Below are 8,368 nucleotides of genomic sequence, written 5' to 3'. Positions count from 1 at the left end.
TCGCAAGTATTTTGTGCTGCACGAGAGGGAACCACCCCAGAGACCGCAGGAAAAAGGCTCACGTGCTGAGTAAAGCTGGGCTTTTTTTGACAGCAGTTTTGTTTTCTGTCTTGTGTCCCCTTTGACAAAAGAGACCCCCGACTTGCAGAGGTGCAGCAAAGTCTCCTTGTTGTGGGAGCGTTTCGGCCAGACTCCCTGCCAAGCCGAAAAGCAGTGTTTCCCAGGTCACTGCCTGGGGACGAGCCTGGGTCGCTCAGTTTTGCTGTGCTGGGTCCCCGCGGGTGTCACAGCCGGTGCCGCAGGGGGCGGGGCTTGGAGGAGGGGCGGTGCCCAGGGGCGTGGCTGCGGTGGGGAGGCCGCTGTGAGGTCACAGAGCCGCGCTGTGAGGTCACAGAGAGACGTTGGGAGGTGTCCTGGTGTGCACTGCTGTGCCGCGGGCAGCGCTGCGGCAGTGCCAGCAGCGGCAGCAGCAGTTGCAGCAGTGCCAGCAGCGGCAGCAGCGGCAGCAGCAGTCGCAGCAGTGCCGGCAGTGCCAGCAGCAGCAGCGCCAGCAGCAGCAGCGGCAGTAGTGCCAGCGGCAGCAGCAGAGCCAGCAGCAGCGCAGCATAGGCAGCAGCATGGTGCAGGTGCAGGGGGCGGTGACCCCCTCCCGCCTCCTTATCCTCCTCCTGGTGCTCCTGCCGGCCCAAGAGGCCTGGGCTGCTCCGTGGATAGCACGGGAATTAGGTAGGTGGGCAGGCCATCACCCAGCCCTGGCAGCGTGGCGCAGCACCCACCGCACCTCGGGGTGACAGCGGGGCTGGGGTCGTGGTGGGGCAGGGCCAGGAGAGCGGCGGAGCCGGGTGAGCCATGGCCAGCTCTGCGGGTGCCGGGAGGCAGATGCCTCACGGGGCGGTGGAGGGGGCCGTGGCTGCTGTGGGGGCATTTTCCAGGCAAACAGTGGGGCCGGGAGCAGCGCCACGGGGCGAGAAACCGTCCCTAAAGCCGTCCGTGTGCCTCCCTGCCCCGGAGCAGCCTTCCCTCACCCTGCAGGTCTGGGCCGGAGCGGCACCACAGGAGCTTCTTCCCCGGGCTGGTCACAGCCGTGCCCCGGGCCATGGCTCTGCTGCTCCCCGGCTGGATCTCGGCCTTCAGCCTCGGGGACGTGTGTCCGTGGGAGGTGTCTGCTCGAGCCCTGCAGTGCTCTCCTGGGGCGAATCCAGGCCCCATGGGACACAGAGCCCCGGCCCACAGCCTGGGAGCAGACGTGGACACACCGGTGCAGGCTCCCACTGGCCAGTGGGCTCTTCTCCACGAGAGGTGTGAATGGTCATTGTTTCCCCTGGTGCTTCCCATGGGCTTCTTTGTGCACAGTAGAGATCTCCCAGGAGGGTTCCCCGAGGGGCCATACGTTTGTCCATCCCATTCTTGAGGATGGACGTGCACTTGGCCTGGAAACAGTATTTTGAGAGCCCCAGGCGCCAGCCAACAGGTCAGCCAGGCCCCTCTGCAGCTTTGGAAATCTCCACCCACGTCTGGGTCCCACGTCATGACCTGACCCCCTCCAGTCACTGCAGGTCACTGAGAAAGAAGTAGATCACAACATCTAATGGAAACGTGCTTCATTACAGCTGTAGCCGACGGCCACCCGACTTCTCGGCCGCATCTTGTGCAGGAGCCTCAGGGCGATCCCACAGGTTTGTCGCTTGAATGAGTGAGCATTTCGGTTTTAATAGTCTGTTGATGGCAAGTGTGACTTGGTATTTTCTTGGCCGATGCCCAGGCATGCAGAAGAGCCGAGAGGGAGCGGGTCAGGCTCAGTGATGTGCCCCGGGTCACTCTGCCTTGCAAAGAGTTCTTTCCCAGCCTCTCCAACCCTGCGCTGCTCCCAGTGCCTGCTGCGAAGCCAGCGGGCTTGTTGGGATTGAGTTTGGAGCTGGTGTGAGCTCCAGGGAGTCCTTTCTCCCAACAGCTCCGGGCATGCTTTGGTTTAGACGGGCATGGTCCAGGTGCACAGTGACTGTGCATGATTCTCCTGCGTGGAAGGGACAGACGCGTGCCACGGGTCAAGCCCGTGTCGGAACTGCAGTCGCTGCCGTTCAGATCGGAGGAAGCCTCTTGAAATATTTCACGGGAGCTGCTCTGTTCTGATTGTTTCCAGACGTGGCTGGAGGCCATGGATACCCAGCTTCCCGGGCTGACGCTCAGGGAGATGGCATGGGTACATCGTGGCTTTTTAGGTCCAGCTCAAAGCCCGGATGGGAGCGAGGCATCTCTTGCGGGTCTATATTCTACAGAACACAGGCCTGCATCCTGCGTGCCCTGCCATTACGTGGTCCCCTGACGTGTTCTGCTGTTCAGTTATGGGGGTGTATATGCCAAGGCATGATGGAAACTTCTCGTGGGTCTTTGGTTGCAGACGTGGGTACAGAGAGGGCTTCTCCAGCTTCTCAGCTGAAGCTCCCCTGGCGTCGCAGGGGCGAGTAGTCAGTTTTGACTGACTTCCCAGATGAAGCGCTCGTTTTCAGTATTTGATTTGTGAGAAATTTAACTTGCTGCTTTCCGTTAAGGTCCTCAAAGAGCAAAGAATAAAGCTGAAAGAAGAAAGTCTTCTCATCGGTCGTCAGAATTCCTAAAGGAGCTGCTGAAGGAATTGCAGAAGGCAGTACATGGTGGGCATATATCACTCTTAACCAGAAGGCTGGGGAAGCTGAGGTTTTAGATGCCTGTATGCACAAGCCATAGCCTCCACAGCAGGAAGGGATGGATCGGAGCCTCCCCGCGGTGACGCTCCGTTTCACGCCTTGCAGGCACTGGCGAGCTGCAGACAGAGACGGTCCAGAGTCCCTGCTGCCAGTTGTGCTCCAAGCTGAGTCCCCGGGAGAGCTGCTGCCCCAGTTAGAGCCTTACTCCTCAGAGCTGTTCTGGGCAGACGTTGGTGTCCAGCTGGCAGGAGCCGGCGGTGCTCACGCCTTGAGTGCGTGAGGCACTTGCCGAGGAGCTGATTGCAGAGAAGCCGTGAGAGGGCCAGCACCCTGCCAGTCGCCAGAGGGGAGGGTGCCCTTGGGCGGCCAAGAGGATGAGCGGGCAGCTTGGGGTCGCTGGGACCGGCAGACTTTGTCTGGGCTGCAGACATGCCCTGGCCAGGACGGGAGCAGCCCCAGCTTCACAGCCTGCTCCAGCCCCGTTGTCCTCCTTGATGTCTGAGGACTCTGGGTGACACCTTACGGTCAGGGACAGGTGAAAGCTGGACACCCAGCTTGAGGCCGGACACTTAACATGAAGGCAGCTCAAATGAAGGGCTGTGAAGTCCATCTCGGGGTGGAGGGGGGGAGGGGGTTGCTTTCTGCTCCCAATTGCATTTTAGGTAACTTGGGTGTGGTTTCCCACTTCTTTTGGGGGGTTGAGGGCTCTTGTGTGCACTGGTAAACTGAAAAGTGTCTAGCGCTTAAATTTTTCTCCATGAAGGACATGTTTGGAGCAGTGACCAGGCGCACCCCCAAATTGCCAGGCTTTGTTTTTAAGCGTTATTCATGTCTTTTGAGAAGTATTGCCTCCTGAAGATACCGTGTTCCTGACGAGGAACCGTTAACTTCTAATTAAACCGACCTTCTTTCTCTCGACAGTGACGGACGAGAAGGTGCTTCAGGAAGGAGGCGGTCAGGCAGTGCCCGTCTCTGATGAAGAAACGAGGGCAACTGAATCAACAGACGTGCCAGGTAATTGCTGTCCCGCGGTCATCCAGCCTCCTGAATCGCAATCACTGGGTGTCTGCAGGCTCTTCCCCTGGTGCCTCTACTGCACGGGGTGTCAGCAGCCAAACTATTAGCACAAAGCAATGGTACCGAGTTAGCACAGAGCACAATTAGTACGGAGAACGGCTCTCTGAGGATGACTGTCCCCTCTGGTCTGTGGAGGTGATGGCCAGCAGTGTGCCAGAGAGACGCTCACGCGTAACCCGCTGTGGATGTGGGGAGATGCTCACCGCCCACCACAGCCAGTTCACCAGAGTTTCAGGACTTTGCCCTTTTGGGAACGAGGCCGCCTGAACCACGCTCAGCAGATGATGGGAAACAGGACTTTAAATGGAACGTACATCCCGCAACACCTGCATCCCAGAGCTGACCGTGAGTCCCCCGAGGCACAACAGCAGGGGATCCCTCCTGTGAACTGGGGTCCAAAAGGATGCACTGACAGATGGGGCACGGCGTAGAGGGACCCCGCACCGTCCTTCTGCACCTTCTGTGCCTGAGCCACGCTGAGGCTTTCCCTTCCTCTGTTTTTTGGCAGTGCGGTCCGAGCCCGGGGAAGCCCGCCACGCCCAGACAGATGACTTTTTTCCACTGAGTGCAGGTACTGAGCAGTCTTGCAGGGGACCAGAAGTGGGAGGCAAGTCCTGAAAATGAGGGGCACGCAAGCTGTGCCCACGCTGGAGAAAAGGCAAAGAGGGAGAGAGAGTTTGGGGTGTCTCCCGAGAGGGCCTGACTCTGTCCGTCCCTTGCGGGTGGGGGTCCCGGGCTGGGGAGGGAGAGCTGGGGGTGGGAGGAGAAAGAGGCTCCAGAGTGCATTGATCTGCGATGGCTTTGGGAGTTCCCTTTGCTTCTACCAAAACCACGGAAACGTGGCAGCCCCAGGGTGTTCCCTCGCTCGGAGATGCTAACAAAGTGAGAGAGAACATTTGCTGGCCATGTGGGACCTCCTGTGAGATCAGCAGTAGCGCGCAGGACACACTAACCTACAGAACTGTTCCTCCAGGTGTGGATGGCACGAGAAACCTAAATGCCGTGGAACCTAAAGATTTCCGGAAGTATTGCACAGAAGGCGCCATGGCGATCTTAGGCTCCGTGCTGTTTGGGATGGGATTGTGTGGTGGGATCTGCCTGTGGAGGCAGAGAAAAAAGTAAGTTGTTGCGGGGAGGAGGTGCCAAACACCTGTATTGGGTGGCTGCTCTTAGCCGTGAAGCATGTAGAGGTCGGGTATTCTGGAGTGCCGAGTTAGGTCCTTGGCCACGCTCTGTCAGGTGATGCCATCAGTCCCAGACACTCCCTTTGGCCAAGGTGTCCCAGCAACGCAGAGCGTGGCGAGGAACCTTCCCAGCTATGGGCCTCGCTTTGGAGAACGAGATGTCTGTCCCATCTGCACCCCAACACTGCCAGCGTGCGTGTTCTCAGCAGCGGCAGGGCTCTTGTCCCTGCAGCGGTGTGTATCTCTTCAGATCCCTCCTCTGAAGAGGGGATGGAGAGCACCTCAGCAAACAGGGAGCCGAGGGCTGTCCCCCTGTCTGGCCAGGGCTGGGCAGGGGAGCCGAGTGCTGGTCTTTGCCAGGCACGCTGAGAAAGGAGAGCAGGAGGCTCTCCTGGCCCTGCAGTGCTGTGCCCAGCTCTGGTCCCCTCGCTCTCCTCCCCAGCACGTGCAGAGCAGCCGAGTCAGGATGGTCAGGGCGGAGAGGAGAGGAGCCGTGGGCCGGCGAGCAGAGCCCCAGCCCAGGGGTGCGTGGAGCCCCGTTTTCTGCACGGAGCTCCCCGCGTGCAGCCGGGTGCCCACACCCCCCGGGGCGCCCAGCGCGGTCCCGCACCCTCGCACCCGCCCGGCACCGCAGCCGCGCCGGGGCCTCAGCAGCCTCCTCTCTCCACAGGCGCCTGGCCAAAGCTTCAGGAGCCCAGCGCAGCTCCCACAGCCACCCCTCGCACCCAGACAGCCGCACCACCCGTGCCAGCACCTCTGGGAGCCGGACCCAACACCAGCAGCCGTCGCCTGCGCCTGGAAAAGCGGCCACGGAGAGCCAGGAAGCAGCCCCCGCCAGCCCGGACAGCCGCCCAGCCTTCCCGCCCCCACCCCCGCCTCCCCCCCTGCCCACCTCGGCCAGCCGGCCCTTGGGGACCAGCCCAGCGCCCTCCAGCCCCCGCAGAAAGTGAGCCCCCCCTTCTGCCCCCCAAGCCCAGCGCCCTCATTAATACCTAAAGCAGACTTCCGTCAATGGTTAAAGTGTAGGGAATGTTCTTTTAGAGAAGAAATGTAGCTATTTTAGGAACCATCCTAAATGGTTTCAAGGACTTAGTAAGATAAGAAAGGATGTATGTGGCCTTGAGAACACGGTGGCCTAAGACAAGGATGCAATAAATACGGACTTTGTTTGACAAACAGGTGGTAGCAGGAAGATCATTCATTTCGATACAAGTTTTTACGTAAGTTAGTAATATTCGTTATAATATAGTTTTTACATAAGATCTAATTTGTGGCACCTTCATGACCCTTTTTACTACAGTTACGTTAGGAACTAGTGCCCCCAAAGTGCAAGATCCTGTCCAGTTTGGGGGTAAAATCTTCTGGCCCCAGTTCCAAACGTCCATTTCTCCCTGTATCCTCATTTCCCCCGGTAATCCAGGCGTCTGGTATGGCCTTCCATCCATGAGATGACGTTGTCTGCCCCTGGGCTGAACCCTCATTCTTACTAAAGCCAGAGGGAAAGCTTGAGTCCAGTTCATAGGGGTTTCCTGACACATTTTGCTCAGTTGTGTTTTAAGCGTGTGATTCGTCCTTTCCACTTTCCCACTAGACTGAGGTCGATAGGGTTCATAGAATTGCCCGGGTTGGAAGGGACCTTTCAGTTCATCGAGTCCAACCATCAACCTAACACTGGCAAAAACCACCACAAAACCGTATCTCTAAGCTCTGTGTCTACCCGGCTTTTCAATACCTCCAGGGATGGTGACTCCACCACTTCCTTGTGCAGCCTGTTCCAATGCTATCTTAATAACCCCTTCCGTGTAAAAATTTTTCCTAATATCCAATTTAAGCCTCCCCTGGCGCAACTTAGGGCTGTTTCCTTTTGTCCTGTTCCTCGGGAGAGGAGACCGACCCCCCCCCTGGCTACACCCTCCTTTGAGGGAGCTGTAGAGAACGAGGTGGTCTCCTCTCAGCCTCCTTTTCCTTCTTTGAGCGACACAGGACTAACTTCTAATGCTTGGGAAAACTGCACGTGTAGATCCCAATCATTTCTTAAAGCAAAGAACACATCCACATAAGGTATTTCATCCCATTTTTCAGTTCTCTGGCAAAACAACATCGATTGCAATATAGTATTGCATTTTAAAGATCCGATTTCAGGCCAATTTTCACCCTCTTCCAATTTATACTGTGGCTACCATTGATTGCAATATGTTACTAATTTAATTTTAGTCATGGGATCCCCTCCAAATTTATTCCAAATTTTCAGGATGCATTCTAGAGGAGAGCAAGGGGGTGTCTCGTGGGAAACAGCAGCACCCATTTCGGTACCAAAAAGATCACACAATGTCTCTAAATACACTAAAACAAGGGATGCCTCCCTCCGTTTTTAAAACAACGTCTAGAGGCAAACTTACCCTGGGTCAAAACAAAACAGATATTACTTAAGCGCTGTGATGTTAAGAGCAAGTTTTACCAAGTGCTACCTGCTACCCGAGAGATTCCACACCTACCCACCTCTCCTCATATTCTCCAAGACAATACCTCTTTTCAGTATCATTGCATTGAATCATGGTTCAACCAGTCATCATGGTTAACTACCCTAATCTCCACCCTGGCAGGGCCCCTCATAATGCTATTGCTAACTCTAACCTTTGGGCCTTGTGTTATTAACAAATTTGTAGCTTTTGTTAAAAACAGGTTGGAGACAGTGCAATTAATGGTAATGAAGCAATCTGAATTAGAAAATCCTGAGTTAGATGTGGCTTGTGAAATATTGTCCAGGTTCGATCAGCAAATTATTTATAGATAAAAGAAAAGGGGGGAATTGTAATAAGTAATTGGAGGTAATTTGCTATCTGATCAGTGACTCAAGAACCATCTTGCCATACCAGACACGGAGGCGTCTCAGAAAAGTCTAGCTATAATGATATCTTGAGCAGATGTTAAACCACAATGTAACTAGAGGTAAAATGTTAACCAAACCAATAGAAGAGGAAATAGCTTAAGCCTTGCTATAGCTGATGTAGGAACGTCCTGTATACCAAGAAAAACTACAATGTTCTGTTCCTATAGTTTAGGCATTGTGAAGATAAGAGCTAAGATACCATGACAACCTCTATCTCTGTGTAAATCTCAATTGCATAAGCTAGTATTGTAAAGTCGCCTGAAGCAAGTACAAGTTCGAAGAAAACCACGACTACGGAAGAAGCAAAGGATGTTGCAGCTGAATCCAGGAGAGATAAAAGGGACCGTTCAGCTTGCTTGAATTTGCGAGCCCTTGGTGGAGCTGCGACTCCCCGGCCGCCCAGCGCTGCTTTTGCTTTCCTACCTTAATAAATATTTAGAGAATCCATTTCGGACTTGATTGGTTTAAATTCAATTATAACAGTAGGGGGGCTCAGCTGGTGGGGGGTGCGGGCAGTCAGAGAGGAGGGTGCA

The sequence above is a fragment of the Numenius arquata genome, unplaced genomic scaffold, assembly GCF_964106895.1.
Source record: "Numenius arquata unplaced genomic scaffold, bNumArq3.hap1.1 HAP1_SCAFFOLD_133, whole genome shotgun sequence".
NCBI classification, from domain to species: Eukaryota; Metazoa; Chordata; class Aves; order Charadriiformes; family Scolopacidae; genus Numenius; species Numenius arquata.
This window is presented reverse-complemented; position numbering follows the sequence as displayed.